Source organism: Microchirus variegatus, assembly GCF_963457635.1.
Source record: "Microchirus variegatus genome assembly, chromosome: 9".
In the NCBI taxonomy this organism is placed as follows: Eukaryota; Metazoa; Chordata; class Actinopteri; order Pleuronectiformes; family Soleidae; genus Microchirus; species Microchirus variegatus.
The window spans coordinates 20,709,924-20,729,529 of NC_139810.1; positions in this window are offsets into that span (position 1 = coordinate 20,709,924).

Here is a 19,606-nt window from a genome sequence, read left to right on the forward strand (position 1 = left end):
TGTCTGTATTTAGCTGATGAAAGCTTCCAGTGTTTTCCTACAGAGAATGTGGGGAATTTTCTGACGTGAGTTAACTGAACACCTGCTTGATGCAAATATCCACTAATGATCCTACATGTTTGTGTCCTCCTCAGTGGAAGCTGGATCACAGTGACTGCAGGAAAAATGTTCATTAAGCTTGGATCTCCTACTAGATTTTACAAACAGCACTAGAGCTGCAGCTAACGATTATTTTCGTAATCGATTAATCTGTCTATCATTTTCTCGATAAATTTATTAATCGATTGGTCCATAAAATGTCAGAAAATGTAAAAAAAACGTTGATCAGTGTTTGTCAGAACTGGAAATTGAATGTCTTGTTTTGTCCACAAACCAACATGATTCAGTTTTAATGATTTCTTTGTTATATGGAGCAAAGAAACCAGAAAATATTAACTTTTAAGAAGCTAAAACAATCAGAAATCTTGTTTTAATAATGGAAAAAGCTACAAGCTGATTAATCGATTATCAAAATAGTTGAGGATTCATTTAGTATTCGATCAATAATCGATTAATCGATTTATTTTTTCAGCACTAAACAGCACCCAGATCCTGATCCACTTCACGTTATGATCATCATAAAACAGGCACAAACACACTGTATTGCTTTCATTGTCAGTCTCACAATGGCTGTTTGATGATGCTAGCGAAGGCACACTTTTGCTAACCTTTTTACTATAAAAATGCTGTAAAAAAAACCTGGCTCTTTTTAATGGAAATGTTGCAGCTGCAAGCACAAAACACTGAAACTGACGAGACGCTTGACTGGTGTTGAAGACGCAGCTGTGGCCTCGATCTTACAGACGCTGGCAGGAAGGCTTCGTCCACATCCAAGGCAGAAGTGATGTTGGTGAGTAAGGCACATAATCAACTGCTGCTCCATCCACCCATCCATTGTCTACTGCTTTATCCTTTATGATGATCGCATGGAGGTGCTGTGCCAATCTCAGCTGACATAGGGCATAGACCATATATTAAAAAAGATCCTCCTGAAGCAACTCCACTGGAAGATTGAAGTCAGTTTGAATGGAAAATGAGCCTCTTCCCTCTTCATTCATAACACAAGTAACATTTTCCTGAAGAGTTAATCACTTGCTCGTCTTCTTCAATAGCACATGATGTCAATTTTTTGAATTTGTTTCCCTTTCAGAGGAAAATAGCGTGACTGAGAGCTGGATAACGATTGGTTGCAGGCAACTTCTGTGAATTTCTGGTAGCGAAACGTCAACAACATTGCGGAAGTCATTATTTGTGAATCACAAGGCTTCTAAACGGGAGTTCAGATTCCTGTGTGTGACTGGTTGCACTTGTGCTGCTCACATGCTCCTCGTACGACAGTGTGACTGTCGTACGATGGGTTAAAGGCGAAAAAACATGTTCGAATAAGATAGTATTGAACTGTTTGAACTGATATTAAACACTGTGAGGTCGTTTAAATGATGTGGACAACCGCGAAAAGTGCTTTAGGAGCAGAAAACGACTGAAACTGGACTTACTGTATCTCTAATCTGATAACAGATGCAGCCAGACGAAACTGAAACAGCTTTTGTTCACCGTTGCTTCTCAAGTACAGCTAGTTGCCAGTCGGCTGGAAAAAGCCAACCTAGAGGTCACACCAGCAGCACGCACATCACATTCCTGAACAGTGGCAATGAGCGCCTGTAGTCACGACACACGACAGCAGCTCTCAGGGTGCAACATCAACACATATCCCAGGGCAGTAGTGACAGCAGCTTACACAACTTCACAATACTGAGTCATTGTTGAACGCTCTGAATCAGGTGTGGGGCGACGATTGCGTATGTTTGCAAACAAAAAATGGTCGAGTCGATGACTTTTGTGGATTTTCTGCAGCGTAGAGCAGTCGCTCTGCAAGAATGTTCTCACACTACATGTTTGCCCTATTTAAAAATGAAATGAAATGTAGCTATAGTTAGCAACAAACTGCCCCGCTCCCTCCAACGTTAATCTCCTCTCTGGCTTTTTAATCATGAGCAGTGAGGCTTTTGGGTGTTGATGCAGACAAACATGAACGACTTACATGGTTTCACAGTATGCGCTGGCACAGATGGCACAATAGACACACACAGAGAGAGAGATGGACTTCACATTCAGTGCAAGACACAGTTACAGATCATGACTGAGTAATCATCAGGCTCCATCGGAGGGGAAACCATTGCACATGTGGTTTTCTTTTCCATGACGTTGAAGATAATTAGAGGCCGGAAATTAGAAGTGTTGAGCGACACGTTCATGAAAAGGTGATACGTGACAAGATGAGAGTTCGCTTAAAAGAAGGAGCGGTGACAGATGTCTGTGACAAGCGTGCTCCTGGAGCTATATATTCCTAAATACATGGTGGTGATTATATGCCCACACAGATTTTCTCTCTCTGCTACAAAGATATGCTCCACTTTTATCTCGCCTGGTTGCTAAGCAATGGCTCTTCCTGCAAAATTGAAACCCCATCCCTGCAGCATCATGGTCGCCTATCTCTCCTCTGCTCCATCTTAAATGGACAGGCATGAGATTCCTGAAGGACAAGTGCAAATACACTGAAGCCTCTGTGTTGACTCTTTCACTGTCTATCAGACATCCATCACTGTCAGGTTCCTCTGTAGCTTTTTGATTTAAACCTTATGCGTGTGTGCAATTGTGAAAGATAAGGTTTGGACAGAACTGTCCTCCCTCTCGCTGAGGTTTCAGCCTGAACACAACACTGACTGACATGCACAGGTACAAAAGGAGCACCTGCGTGGCCGTGATGATGAGGCGTCCTGCAGACACGCTACACACAGGCCCACGCACCATAGTCTTCGGGACTGTGTGGTGGTGTTATAACCTCTGAAGCCTTGTCAAGGTCACATGAATCACCTGATTTAAAAAAACAAAAACAAAGCCGGGATGCTCGCATCTCCAAGACGCATCAGCATGTGATCAGCCGCGCGGAGAAAATGTCACGTTGCTGGTCAATTTGGAAACTCGCCGCGCGCCATCGCCGTCCAACTCGGATGATTAATGGGCGACGATCATAGCGAACACTGCTGCGACGAAATCAAGCACCGTTCGTCAGGTGATGAGGTGAGCGCTGACGCCCGTCTCTGTCAAGTGATTCCGTTTTTTTCAAGAGAGGCCAATCCTCAACATTTCAAAACTATTAAATCGCAAATAAATACGCATGCATTAAACCCGAGATGTGGCGGCGATGGTTATAAGAGTGCCATCCTTACCTTGTGCTGTATGCAGGACGGATCGTGACGTCCTCGGCGTGTGAATCCAAAAGAGAGTGAGCGGTTTATTCAGTATCTTCATTCATGCGCTGACTCCGTGTGCAACATATCTGCGCGCAAAGAGATGCGAAATCACGGAGCCTGAACAGTCACACGGGGCTCGTGGTGCGTAAAGTGTGACGCAGGAGCACAACGCAGACTGCCACTATAACAACATTAACCTGTGCAGGTTTTAAAGGCGTTTGCTGCCCTTCACAGTTTTATCGACGCTCTGCTCTGCTCTGATGAAGACCCCGCTCGTTACCTCACGTTGCCACGTGGTTGCGGTTGTGTTGTGGGATAAATGGAAGAAAAAAAAACCACACACACACACACAACTATGTGGCAAGTCACGACCAAGTCTGACGCAGGTTTGACTCAGCCGCTCGCGCGCGCGCGCACGTCAAGCAGCTGGTCCAGAAGAAGAACATCTGCAGTGTTCCCAAAATCTGATGATGATACAGGAATCACACACTGATGACTTTCACTGTCATCACAGACGTGACGTGATGGAAGAGCTGCGTTTGGTGTCCAGATTAGTGAACATCCCTGATGCAGCCCGGAAATACAATAACAACAACAACAATTTATGATATCAATCTTGACACAATAATTGACATATCATAACACACACACTTGACTACAACAGGTGTGTGTGTGTGTGTGGAAATTGCTCCTATTGGAAGTTTCTCTGGTGAAGATAATTTGTGGCACAGTCATTTTTCTCTCTGACACCAGCAATTTATTCTGCCCTTGACTCAGTGAGTGTGACACTGCTCTCACACTTCATATTTGCTCCTGCCTGCAGAGACGTGATCTTCATTTTTTTTTACTGTTACTAAATCTGGCTCCAGAAATATGAGAATATTCTTCAAACAGTTGATTAAACTTAGGAGTAGATATGTATACATGTGGCTGAATTACAGTTTGCTTAGGGCAGCCTAAAAGATAATATTGCAGATTCTGCACACAGCAAACAAAGGTCCCACTATCATGCATCGATCATGATCCAGACAACTTAGATGTCCTGGAGTTGATCCTGTGGAACACAATGGGGGGTGAGAAGCATTTAGAAGTGTTTTACAGAGCAGCTCATTAGCATCATCCTCTCTCTGTCACCACAACAAGCTTAGAGATGGGAAAATGAGGCTGTAGAAGAAGGTGTGAGTCAAACAAAGACACGATACAGAGATGTGTACAGATCTGCTGGAGTCACAGGATGCTACTCCACTGATAAACACAGTGAAGATGTTTGTGTGATTGTTTCCACTCACTCCTGTTCCTCCTGTATGCCATGTTTCACTTTTAGGATCAGTAATGCAATGAAATCAACAGCGACTGTGTGTGTCGTAGCCCTGCAGTAACCACAGACACGTCTCTGCTCCAATCGCAAGACACCTCCTGAAACACACCCCCTTCTCTCCCACACACGCACAAGTATAACAGGCTACTGCATCAACTGACAACAACATGTATGCGCACCATGTTCCCCGTCTCCTTCAATTCACTCATGTGACTCACTTTCCAAGGGGCTGACTGCTGGGATCAGTTGCCATGGCAACCACACATCATATGACGGTTGCTCATGCTTCTGTCTTTTTCTCCCATACCTATGGTATTCTGCAGTACGACTGTGAGTGAGCTGCTGAAGTATAGTTCAACATCCCCCTGCCTTTCAAGAGAACACTTATGGCAGTGCTGGTGTTTCATCCTGTCGTCTATAGTTTTTCCCAACTTTCAGTGATGCAAAAGGAGCAGTCTTGTGTCTGCTGTCATGGTCAGATTTATGCTGCAGTGTTAACTCATCTTAATGCTTCATCAATAACCACAGGTCATTATTCTGCAGAGTTACACTGAGGCAGGTGAGGTGGATGAAAAAAAAACAAAAAAAACATTACATAGTTGATTCATGACACTACACAATACATTTGACTTATAATGCAACAGCAACACAGCTCTCCATCATTACCACTCTGACCTTAACAGTCTTGACCTTGAGCCGCCGGGTGATTTTATCTTTGTTCCTCACACGCGGCACAGAAGGCTGTTGAGGGAGAAACTGCATTAAGGCCCTTAAATACAGCCTTAATATTTCACATGTAGTTTATATTAGATTATGTATTAGACCGCAGAATGGAGGGTAATGGGCCATTAGACTGAGCTATAATTGACTGAGCTTTTTAAGACTTACAGTAGGTCTGGATGTGGATGACTGAGGACCTGGTGCACAGAGAGGACAGATGACATAGGCAATAATCCAAAAGCACACTATCAAATATTGGTTTTTTTTTTACCCTGATTGTTGCTTTTGTGAATGGAGGAAATGTTTAAACTCTCATCATAACCATCAGTGGAGCACCAGGCCTTAAGTCAAATCTCAGGAGAGGCAGGTTGCCAAGGTCCCGTGTTAAACATGCTGACGACAACAGGCAGCCACAATCAGACCCACGTCTCGGGGGGTGTTTCTGTACAAGTGAGCCATACGGACACAGATGATTCCACTTCCCCTCTCCACTCACACCCCCCCCGTAACTGCAATACATGGTGCATTCCCAACTTCGTCAGTGTACTGACACCTTGCCTACTCTCCACAGGGAGTGAGAGTGCACGCTTGGTAAATAGATGGACAAATGAGGGGAGAGGATTATTTCAGCCAGTCCCATGACTGACTGCCTGCTGCTTCTCTGTCCATGGATAAGAACAAAAAAAAGAGAGTGGAATACAGGGCAACTGTAACCATGCAGATTTAGGCATGACACCATTGACCAAAAGCCCTATCTGTCTTCTTTACTGTGATAATGCTGATGAAACAACACATTTGTAAAAATGAGTAAACATTAGTGCTCATTTATCAGGTGTTTGCTTTCTGCAGACCTCCAGGAGAGAATGCTCATTTGTTATTCCTCCCTTGCCCTTTACCCATTCCTTTTAATCACCCGCCCCTGCTGTTAAAGTGACAATAGGCTCATTAGCTCTCTGGTAATGATTCAAGACTAATCTCGAGATAAAGGAACCTACACAAAAAGTCATGACTGCTAAAGGACAAACAGGAGTATTGAAACATGGGATGGATGTGCAGTGCTGAAATCAATAGCAGAAATTTGGCACTGAGACTAAACATTTAATTTGTCAGGTGATGCGTGATGGGAGTGATGGTTCGACACGAGAGAACGTTCTGAGGATGTCAGAGTTTGGAGAGTTGGTTCATTTATGGGCTGTTGACAAATGAGTCGGTCTCTGGGGGTGAAAGGGTGAATTTATGAATGAGGGTTTTATAATCTCAGACAGGAGACTGTTCACAGACCCCACAAAAATAGAAGCACAATGAAATCCTGCAACCAGTTTCAGCTGGAAACACATCTATCATGTCAACAGGATTATCTTTGTAGGACATGTGGTGCGGTGTATTGTGCGGCATGTGTGTGTGTGTGTGTGTGTGTGGTCACATTTTGTTGTAAAAGGCAGAAACACATTTTTATGTTAATTTCTTAGGAGTAAAATCAACGGATTGTGAAATGAAACAAATGTTAAGAATCCAACCACCAGATTCTGGTAATTGGCAGAGAAGCACAACAAGATGTAAAGGTCAAAGTATTAGGTAGAGCTATAATTGTGTTAAAGTCGTCCCTGTAGATAGTGGGGATATAAGGTGGACGCTGGTTTTTTACTTCTCCTGCCTCCTTGTATGCAGCACCAGATGGCTGCTCAGCACCCTGCTGTCTGAGGCCGTACAGTAAGAGAAATAAGCAAACACTTCCACGTCATGCATGATATAAATGAAGTGGGTCTTGTTGTTGCTATAAATAGGTTTGGGACATTTTCTGTTCCGGAAACAATGAAATATGAGTGTTTATGATTTCTGCATTGCATGAACTTAATATTATGTAACCACTTGTGGTTATTATTATGATCCTTAATTAAGACCGCAGTGAATATACTGTATCCAGAGGACGGTTTTTAAGCAGCTTAACCCCACAGACCCAGTCAGTGGACTGTGAAAAGTCCACGTCAGAGCGACGCACTCTTCCTTCTCACAGTGAGTAATCTGCAGTGGCTGTTGCCAGGAGTCTGCACCGTTCTTTTTTATGTCACAGCATAAAAGACCGTGAACAAAATATTTGCTCCCTGGCCGACATCACTAACACTGTCAGCTGCACTCTTGTCAAAACCCTGGGTTGTGGGTATATATATATATATGAGTGTAGAAAGTTGATTGTTACTTTGCAAGGCTCTATTGGCCAAAACACCCTGTGTTCCCACCTCTTTATCTCTTGGTTAACCACCATCAACCACAGCAGATGCCGAAGTGCAGTAAAGAACAGAAGACGTCATGAGATGTGCATGTGTTCTGTTTCTCTATAATCCACGTTGCTCTTGAAGAAGTTTCACTTCACGGTGTGTATAAATAATAATCCCACATTTGCTTCCCTCCTGCTGACACCACAGTATTTATTTAAACATAAAACTAACACAACATGCCATGTGTTTATGATGGATCTGTCCTGGGATCACATTATTTCACAGAGCTCTGAGGCCGACATGAAAGCACAGGCAGCGAGACTTATTTATTCATGGATGAACATCTAATGGACTTGTGCGCTTTAAAGGCCACTACTGCTCACAGACAGACCACAGCCTGACTCGTGGTTTACAAAACAAAAGGAAAAGCCAGGCAGTTAAATTATGCACAAATGTTTTTCCCTTTTTTTAAATCCAGCATTTTGTAATACAATGACAACAATATATTGTCGTTAAGTGAACATTAAACCTTCAAGACTTCACAGATGTTTGCTTGTAAATGACAAACATATATATTTTTGTTCTTTTAACTTTTTTTATTTATTTTTTTTAAATAAATAGTGTGATATTTACAGAAGTCCACAAATCCCATATGAAGCTGATTGAGGTAGTTGCTAAGAAACATCATCAGATCTGTGATTAATATGTAATTGTAAAGTTAACTTGTGATTTCCTGAGGATCGACTGTGATATTATTGCACCCTCTGCTGGTTAGAGTTGTGGCATCACTATATATATAAAAGTGTGTGCCTGTTGTGTGAAATGAGAAAAGGCAAAGTGGTCAGAGAAAAAACTGAAAACAATGCTACTATGTGTATACAATTTATGACATTTCTTCACTTAAAGTGGTTTGTTCAGCCTGTCCTACAGGATCAGCCAATGGTAAAGATCGACTGGCTGTTTTTCCACGGTTTGCAGAATTAGTGTCATGTCTCACAACAAGTAGCGTGATAATCCTCCCTCCTCCCTCTATCTCCTTCCCGTCTGTCGACGTAGGCTGCTGAGACCTCTGCTGGGGAGGGAGGGCTTTCAGTGCCATCTGGGCTGCAGCAGGGAGTGGCAACCGAGACACCAACATGTACAGAGCAACAAGAGCTGCTTGTGCTGCAGCGACGAAAGCTAACAACCGCAGAGAACAGAGAGAGGACAGGAACATTGACCCAAGATGGCATGTATGAATGTCTGTAGTGGGTCATTCCAGGATTGCACTGTTGGTTGGTTATGAACCTTTTTCAGCACACATAACTCTGTGTTTAACGCAAAGTGAGAGGCATAAAAACTAAGTGGTTAAATAAAAGCAGGTGGTCAGAAAAACTAAAACTAAATGTCAGTAATAAAAAAAAAAGGGTTTTCATCAAGGATAAGAGCAATAGTGCTAATTCTGAGGCGAGTCAGTTAAACAGATAGATTCATGAAACTTTATGGATTCCTTTATGCACTCTCCCTTAAGACTTGAGATTAAAAACTAGCGTTTTTCTCTTCTTTAATAGAATGTAATCACTATGAATCTAACGACAGGATGACAGCAGCAACTACTGTACAAACATGACCATGCATGCATGCACATAACAACACAAACACATAGAATACACCAATATAAAAGTGGTTTGGTTCAGTGAATGTCAGCCTCATATTCAGCCTGTTCCTCTCACCATGTTCACGCTCATGTCTTCATCGGTAACAACAAGGCCAGCAGTAACTGTCACTGTGATAGATTCTGTGCTTGTTCAGACGCCCTCATGCACAGTCTGGCCGGCTGCAGCAGCTCAAGTCTGTAAAACCTGGAGACAAATGACCTCATCTTTGCCATCGCTCTCTCAATTAAATGTCTTGTTTTCTTCACACCCTGTTTCATTATCGATCTGAAAGAAAAGGGCGAAAAGAGCTTGATGTTTCTTTCATAGCGTTAAAATAATAGTGTCCCTTTGTGTATCTGTGTGTGGCTAAAAGTACAGAGGAGTACGAGTAATAAGAGAAAATTGCCCTTGTATTTCAACAGAACATTTCGCAAGATGCTGTTTTGACGGGACAGATCAAATGATTAAGCCAGAGTGTCATTCTCGCTGTAAAGTTGCCTTAGTTTGGGGTCAGCAGCATGCTGCCCGAGTTAAAATCAGCCACAGCAGCCATGAAAGCTGGCAACAGCCTGCCATTAAAACCATAAACAACAGAGTAAAGGGTGCAATGACCTGGTCATAAAATCTGGTCTAGTCTTGGGGTTTGATGTACAGTTCTGGGCTCTATAAAAAACTGCCTTTGCTCTGAGCGCCACGGCCATTAGTGGGAATGCTTATCGCCATATATTTTAACCTGTAGCCGCCCACTGAAGTTTCAGGTAATAGCAACTCCAAGGTCTCCCTCCTGACAGTAGGGAAAACAAATGATTATTATAAGAGGGTAAAAGTAATTGACCATAATTCACGAGGCCCACAAAAAGAGTCTGAGCATAATCAAAGCTGGTCTCCATATATCGAAGGTGCCTGTTTGACAGACCATTCATCTGGCTGCAACTTGTTAAATTCCTCGCTCTTGATATATATGTGCTAACTTTAAAAAGAACTGAAAGAAGCTGCTTGATTTTTTGATGTCACAGTATCTACAGGTATGTAGGTTCAGAATCTCAGCTTCATGACCATGGTGCTAGATATTTACAGAACACATGCAAGTCTGGAGGAAGTCAAAGTGGCAACACTGTGACAGATAAAGTCAGAGTAGTGTAAGTGTTACACAATGAAATAAGGATGTTTAAAAGTGTTTTTACCATGTTATCAAACTGAAGTTTAAGCTGTAAGAAAGCATCATATTTACCCCCCCCCCCAAAAAAAAAATCACGTGTCGAGAGTCATATCAGTTTAGTGTGTTTAGTGCCAGAACTTGACCCTTGACCCTAAAAAAACAACAACAACAACAACAACTGATGTATTCACTGCCCATACATAAAAAAAAACAGTAGATAGAGGATATTAATGAATAACTCTGTGAGGTGATGTAGCCATCCATCACCACTAGATGGTATCAGTAATGTTACAGTACCTCACATCAAAGACAAGTAGCTGGCTGAAAGCTTTAAAGTCACCAACATTAAAATGTCACTCTGTTGTTGTTCACTCACAGAAGAAACACCCTGCACAACATGCCAACATAATGAAGTGCACGTGTCCGCTCCCTGTCAAGCTCACTGTGAATCAGCGTTATCGCAGCACTGAACTCCAACACTTGCTTCTGGCTTTTCTGCGTGAAAATAATGTCACGACTTTTTTTGCACAAAAACCTTGGTGAAAGTCTTAAGAGAACCAAAATGAATAGCAACACTTCGTCAAAACACGCGGACACACACAGACTTCAATGGGATGTCTGCCGTCCTCTCTATGGTCTCTTTTCTCGGGGGCCAAAGGTAAAGCTTTGACCTGGTGAGGCCAACATGCCCCTGTTAATAAAACAATAAACAGCAGTCTTCTCTCAATAACCCCCCACACAGCGCCCTCACCAGCACAACTGACTTTCTGCATAATCATCACTTTATTCTCGTAAAAAATACAACTGGCACACAGTCTCGCATGCATCACTTTGTTTTTGCATATGCATTAAGAGTCACAATCAAACTGTACATTGAGTGCTGTTTACACAAGGGCTAAAAGGGGGGGGGGGGTTTATTAATACTCTATTTACTCTTTGCCCACCATATGTGAGGTTCCTGAGTGTTTGAAATCTAAGATGAGTCACCGAGGGGGGGCCGTGTGGCTCCCAGGATACCTAATACGCTGCGTGCTCCAGGGCCGGTGAGAAGAAAAGGAGCACAATTGGATTAGATACCAAAACAGGGTCAGTGTTTGTTTTAATCAGTTTGGTGACACAGGGAGCACAGAGTAAAGAGAACCTGGAGAGAGAGAAAACGAGTGGAAGAGGAAGAGAGAGTGAGAGCGAGGAGACAGATAGTGAAAGGGGGGGGGGGGGGGACAGAGAGGGCAGTCGGGGTGATTGGTCCCCAGGCTGTGGCTGGATAATGGAGACTGGAGGGGCCAGAGGGGAAGCTGTCTGGGGGGTGGCTGGCCTTTTGAGGGTTCACTGTCAGGTCTGTAAACCAAGGGGACAGTGGTCATTTCCACTGCCTCAGCCTCTCTGTGGACTTCTCTCAGCTTTGACTCATATATAATGTGGTCACTGGTTTGCTCTCCACACCAACACCAACAAATCGTCAGACACAGAGCACGTCGCGGGAAATTAGCGTCCATGAAATTGAGGATTTATCTGCTGATGATGATGATTCAGATCAACGACAACTGTGGCTCTGCTGGTTTTGGGCTTGGCAGTGATTTAAGTAAAGTTGTTGCAAAAACATTTGAAATTCGAGGCCTCGCAGTGTCAGCTGTCGAGTCTTCATCCAGGCTGATCTGATTACCGAACGTTTTTCTAATCTCAGGCACACTGAATAAGAAGTTTATAAAGTGAGAGTGCTGTAGCTGGAGCTCATGATTGTGAGTGATGGTGCACAATAACAGCCAGAGAAGGATCGGGGTTTCTTTTTCCATCTATGCTGTTGTAAACTCACTACCCCCAACGCCAAGTCAGTGAATTGTGGCTTGCAGCTGACTCTACTCTCGATGGCAGGGCTTGAAATCCTTACTGGGACACACCATTGAATTTCAGATGTCAAATATGATTTTCCTACGCCCCAGGACAATTCAGTCTGTTTTGAAGGGAACACGTAGCATTGTTTCTCACGGACAAAAAGAGCAGTATTCCATCATCTGTGATCTCACAGCTCAGCTCCCTAAAGAAAGAACAGGAAGAGACGCAAAGTTCGGCGGATTCTTGGTTGAAAAGGTGTATTTTCTGGAACATAAAAGACCTTGGAGTCATTCCTCAATTTATGATCAGTGGAGTAGCTCCAGAGTGTAGTTCTAAGTGGTATTACCATTTAATGTCTTAGCTGTCTGACCGGGCAAGTTTATTGGTTACTAAGTTCCAAAATATGCAGCCATGGCATATACTGTAAATACATAAAGTTGTGCTGTTACCCCACCAAAAAGTAAGAAAATAAAGTATTTTTTTAAAAATCAGTATCATGCAAATTTGCACAAAATGTGTTGCAGTCAAGTTTGCATTTTAAGAATCAGTAGAGCAACGTCTGCATATCCATCAGTCATCATATCCATGCTGTTTGGAAACGATATCCCCTTGTCGGAAGTGCAAATCCAGCTGCCGCGAAGTGGCTATAAATTAGATTTTCTGAAACTTGGTGCAGGCGTCTCCAGTGTGTCGTTTACTGGAGCACTCAAGCCTTAGCCCCACCTACTACAGCTTTCATTATCCTTACCCTGAAATCCCCTCAAAGTTTTCTGATCGATTGTCACACACCCTCACTTTACCATGTGCGTCAGCTCTTTTGTCTGCTGCAGTGCTGCCTCGTTTCTTGTTAAGAAAACCATGTTTTTAACGTGAACCTGACACTCCAGCAGCACGGTTATCTATTTGAAAAAAAAAAGCAGAGACGTGCAAAACAATACAGTACCACAGGTTAGAGTGACGGGCCTGGTGAAAGCTTTTCTAAAATCGTCGAGAAATCTACTGAGTACGTTCAGATTTTTGCAGCTGCTTTCTATTCCTCAATGTGCAGTGTAATTCCAAACAGTTTATTTTCTATCCAGCCACTTCAGCCCCCAAGGTCATTTACTTTTTCTCTTTCTAAACAGGCAAAATTCTCACATGTCCTTCCTAGGTGGAAATCCACTCTAGTCTAATTCGCTAAGCTGGTCTGTTCTCCCCCAGCAGAGCTGCAACACTCACATTTTAAGATGTGTCAAAGTCACAGACCTCATCTCTGCACCGAGATCTCCTGATAACTCAATAACAGGGTCAGTTTTAGCGACGTGAAGACTTTTCCTCAGATGATTGCTGTGCACATATGGTGATGGGGAAAAAAAAGATACTCCCCATGACTTTTACTATGGAGTTTGGAGAAATCGAACAGTAAAGCTAACGTTTGCTTTTTTTTTATATGCATGCATGTACATGTCTGTGCCACATGTGCTGCTGCATTGTGCACAATAATAGTAAAAAAAAAAAAAAACACAATGAAAATGGAGGATGAGTAAGAGAGGAGAAGAAAACACTACCCACCATGGATTGAGTTGAACTGTGGGTGCAGAGGGTGTTACAGCCAGTGTCTGGGTGGCTGTTTGGGGGGTCATGCTCTGTGCCCAGGCCCTCAGGGCACCAGTAGCAGGATGGGCCAAAGCATCCGCTGGGAGGATGACCTTAGCTTTCCCTGTGGAGCTTGGCTTGTACAGCTGTATCTGATTGGACAGGAACAAAGGGCTGCACTTCACCAGGGGGGTTTGGCATTCGGCACATCTTCTCTGAAGAATCATTATTTTCATCCGCACATTCATGATAATCTGTGTTTTTGCATTCTGAGAATGACATCAAACATCTTTAAAGCAAAACGGGTTTATAAGCCAAAAACTTAAAAAAAAGTCATTTCTATTTTAGACTTATATTTGAGTAGGCTTGTATTGTAAGGTTAATCTATCTATCTATCTATCTATCTATCTATCTATCTATCTATCTATCTATCTATCTATCTATCTATCTATCTATCTATCTATCTATCTATCTATCTATCTATCTATCTATCTATCTATCTATCTATCTATCTATCTATCTATCTATCTATCTATCTATCTATCTATCTGTAAAGAGACTATATGAGATGCCACACAACAGTCCCTAATGTGCACACTAATTCAAAACAGCCACAAATCCTTCAGACACCATGCATTGATAGCAAATGATAAGTATGAGAACATTGATTTGATTACACTTCTAAACTTAGCTGAACTTGCAAAAATTATAATTTTTTTTTTTTTTTACAAGTTTGTTCTACAGAAGAAAAAGAAGAAAAGGAAGAAAAACATGCCATTTCTGGCCCTTTCTTGTGTTTTATCCAGAATATAGAGATGTCTGAGAAAGCTGATGGAGACAAACCTCCTGTGCGTCAGGAGTTTTTTTCATTTGATGCGCAGGAGAAAGAGGCAGCGCTGCCAAAGCCGCGGGTCCTGGAAAAGGATCACAGACCTGAGTGAGTCTGTTTGTCTGCGTTTGTCTGTGGCAGTGCCAGGGATCATATACTGCCTGTCAGTTGTCACACACACACACACACACACACACACACACACACACACACACACACACACACACACACACACACACACACACACACACACACACACACACACACACACACACACACACACACACACACACACACACACGGACTGCGACCTAAATATATGACAACTGACAATTATGTGCAGAAAAGAGCTGCGTTTTCCGCGAGGATTGCTTTGATTTTAAACAACGGGGTTTCTCTTCATGTTATATATTCGCATGCTGTGATTGTGCAACGAACATGTGTTTATTCTCCATCTTACCGTCATTTGAGAAAACCAGAGCTTTAAGTTTTTGTAACAAAATAATGATGTTTTTTTTCGTTTAAGTTTGTAATTATATATAATGTCCTGATTATACGCTGAAAAAACTATCATCACTTTGACCGAAATCGATTTGCCAGTAATACAGTTATTTCACTTTATTGCAGGAAAATCATACTTCGTGAAACCGGATAAATAATTAAACGTTGCTGTTAATTGCAATCTGTAAAAACCCTTTTAATTTAATTAAAATAAACACGTTTTCCAAGTGTCCAGAGACAGTGGCTTTTTTCCGCATATTACTGTAATGCAAAACTAACCATAGACTCTATAAATATATAGCTACATACAATTAAAATAAATATTAAATATTTTTAATTCTGATTTTATTCGTAAAAATATAAACTTGTCATTACTAAGTCACAAACTAACAGGTTTGGTTTGAGTTTTACGCGCAGGATAAATATCTGCGGATATCTCAGCTTCGTTTCAGTACAAATTCTTTTTTTCATTCTCAGTTCAGCTTAAAGGCCTATTTTCCTCAAACTTCGGGTTTTACAGTAAAAAAAACAACAACTGTAAAACCAAAAATTATTTCTATAAATGCAAACGCGTAAAAAATAAATATATAAATTATTAATTGTACAATAGGTTGTCCAAAATGACTGCAATGTGTCTTTATGCTACAATTTGCTATAGGTTTTTGTTTTTATTTTGACTACATTAATATTCCAATGGCCCAGGTGTCACTGTCCATTATTTTTCACTGCCATCTCGATCATGGACACACATGGTTTCATATGCGTCTTATGAACACTTTACATCCACTCACCGGGACTCCTGCGCTGTGACTCAAAGTCCAAAGATCTTCAGTCCGGGCAAAAAAACTCAAAAAACTCAAATGCATAAGACGATGGGATCTCAGAGATCATTTAACATTTGACTCATTCAATTAGAAAATGTAATAATATCCTGTAATGACCGACCACAGCCACCTCACATCGACAACCCTCTGCACGTGTCCTTCCACCTTAAAGGAAATTGTCTTTATTGACCATTGCTAATTTAATGTTACTTTATTTAACCGGCACCAGAAAAAAAGGAATAATTTGACATGTATGTAAAGCAGAGTGTGACACTGACATGGCTCTAAATCACTGACATGGCTCTAAATCTGAGCAATAAATATACATTTTGGAGCTACACTGAGCTGACAGTTCACAAATTGCCAAAGTTGATAATTCGTTTTTTGTTCCATTACGCATGCGTCAAGGCACAGCGACTCCTCGTGCACTTTAAAACACATTCGCAATTATTCGCGTCTTAGCTCTGGCGTGTGCCCGACGCATTGAGGCCTATACAGCAGATGGTTTCTGAGGTGAGTGTGTACTGTCCTTCATTATAGGATCCATGTCAGAGCCATTTATCACGACAGACATCGCATTTATAATCCTCTTACACCAGTGGCGCGCAGACATTTCATAAAGCAGGGGCTTAAGTGGAAAAAAGGCACCCTCTAATAGTTATTCAGTACATAAATTAATAAGAATAATGATGATTGAAATAATAATAAAATACATATACTACTTATCATCGTGCAGATGTTTAACGGACTGATATTCTCAACACGCTTTAACAAAATTACTTTGATTGCATAGGAGTGATATCAAATAAAATAAAAAAATAAAATATAAATAAATACATATTTTTGGTCAGAGGATGGCAGGTGTTTGAAGTGGATCGACTGCACTGTCGTAGCATCCCCACCATGTATGCTCTTACATATACATTTGCCTTTGGTGTAAAACTTCAAATTGAAAAAAAGCAACAAAAAAAAGATTCAAATAGTTTTAATTCTTCACCGAAATACTGTAGGTTTTCTGTTGTGTGTGTGTGAGTGAGAGAGTGTGTGATATTGTACCACTTTCTGATGAGGTAAAAGGTCTTTAAGGCGTAAAGTGTGCAAACTGATTGTTTGCTAATGCTTTTATATAAATTGCAATTCATTAAAGTAATATCTTGAATGCCTGGGTTGTGAGTTTGTAGAAAATCTGCTCTTATAAACACGAGGAATGAACTGCTGTCGTGCTCCTCGGTTTACAAATGAAGTTTGAAACTGTTATGAATGTTTCTAAGGAAATAATTAAAGTTTTTTTGTTTGTTCTTTTTAGTTTAAAACCGGCAGCAAAAGTAAGTTAAGCACACAAATATTTATACAATCCTTATACAGTAATGCAGGGTTTATGATAATCGAGCAAATCTGATAGCTGTTAGTAATCTGTTAAGAAACAGAACCATGTGCGCTGGCTTTTTCTCCGAGGTGGAAGTTTCCCTTCTGAATTAATTAGATAAAAAGAAAAAGGTTTGAGTTCAAGGAGAATTTACTCCAAACTTCGCAAATCAAATGTTGTTCTTATTAAAGGCTTATAATCAACCTACAAAGGATTAGTAAATGATTTCGGTTATTAGTTTGTAATTGAGCCATTAATCACAGCATATAAACGGTGCCTCATCAGGACGCGGTGCCTGTTCTTCTGTCTTAGATTTGAACAATGTGCTCCTGCCTCCCAAGATCCAAAACTGCAATAAGAGAACATGCAACATGGGTTTGTGGCAGTGAATCTTTTATATCACGGACATGACCATGAAGACAGGAACTATTTCCAAATTTTGATGAAGAAAAGATGCAGGTCTTGTCACTGTTGGTTTGTCTACACTGTCAAACATGGCCGTCTTTTGGTTTGAAGTTCACTGGGGGGTTAATTGAGTAGTTCAATATGTCACGATCCTACCAGCAGTGAGAATATTAGAAAAAGCTTTTCAATGATCTCGCAGGGCTGTGTGATGGAGAAAAAAAAAACATACAATCCAATTTTAACCAAAACAATACCACCAAACATTTCTTTGTTGTCCGTGTAAGTCTTTGTCCCTTTGTTTCTGACAGATATATACGCGGCTCATCCTTGTGTGCGTCGTGGATGTGGACTTGCCTCGGACGCTCTCTGGGCTCCAGTGAGCTCCACAATGCCTCATATGAGGTCAGACAGAGGACAACAACACCACTTCCCACTTCCCTTCCAAACCTCAACCCCCTTTCGCTGCAGACGACCAGCTCTCGCGTCCCACAATGCACCGCTCCAGCCGCGCGACCTCGAGGGTCAGCGGCTGCCAATCATGTCCTCAGCTGGCCGTGCAGCTTCTGGACACAGACTGGAGGATGTGAGGGAGGCCTCTGACAGGAACCCCTGGCTCTGCATATGGGATCATCGCTGTGCATTCATGGTGGATAATTGAATTAGCCATCCTTCTCCTATTCTAATGCAAACCTCAGGTTGAATCACTTCCCTGTACGTGAGAGGAAAGACCTCAGGCGGTGATCGTCAGACAAAAGCAGCCAGCTTGTTTGAGGCACAGAGTTTTGCTTCATGTGAGTCGGCTGTGATCTGTGTTGGTGTTCATCTGGCAGATCGATCTTAATAACGTCTTTATATTCATGCTGTTGGAATGGGTCAGATCTTTGTTTACTCGCCACTGAGGCTGTTTGTCGGCAAGAACCTCACGATCCCAACTGTGCTTCTATGAGCGAGGTGATCTAGTGCAATGTGATATGCATAGAAAATCAGAGGTGGAAAGAGTACTGAAATACTCGACTCGAAGTAAAAGTACCACTATTTTGATACAATTTGACTTAAGTACAAGTAACAGTACCGATCTAAAGAAGTAGCTTGTTTAAAAATGTACTCTTTGTTACTTTGCTACTTATTTTTTGTCCCCTTGTCCTTTTTGAAGGACAACATCTCACATTACTTGTTTTTAATTACAAATTAAAGTGCTGACAATATAAAATATGTAAACACATTATGTATCAGTCAAAATGGGTCAACGTTCACAAATGCTTTAACTTTCTCACTCACTCAGGGACTTTAAGTAACGCCATTTCACCTGTCACCATCGTTCACCTGTCAAATATTTTATATATTCAAAACCATAGTAAAAGTAATATCACACATGTTATACTTTAAAAATTAATACTACGCAAAAAACCTATTACAGCAACGCGGGTAAATGTACTTCGTTACTTTCCACCTTTGTAGAAAATACACAATGTTCAATATACTTTTGCCTCATGAGAGCGGTGGATGAGTGGCAACCGCTCATAATGTCGCTCACAAGAACCTGAACCACCCCTTTCTGAAAGCCTTGAGATTGACGATTTGTCCGTTGCCATGTTGAAGCAACCTGAAACCTGCTACATATTGGATATATGTGGAGCATAATTTATGAAATTGGCATCATGTGCTATTGAAGAGGACCTGAAACTAGTGAATAAGAGGAAGTAACTCCTCAGGAAAATGTTGACTGATGTTATCAATCTTGTGAGAAGTAGACTCATTTTCCCATAGACTTTCCATTCAAGCATCAGAGTCGCCCCCTGATGGCTGTTCAGTATATTCTTACTTACTTACTTACCGCCATGAGCAAACTGGAAGACTATATGTCCACTTTTTTTATTATATTTGGTCTATCGGAGCAGAAGAACAGGGAGAGTCAAATGGTCCAAAAATT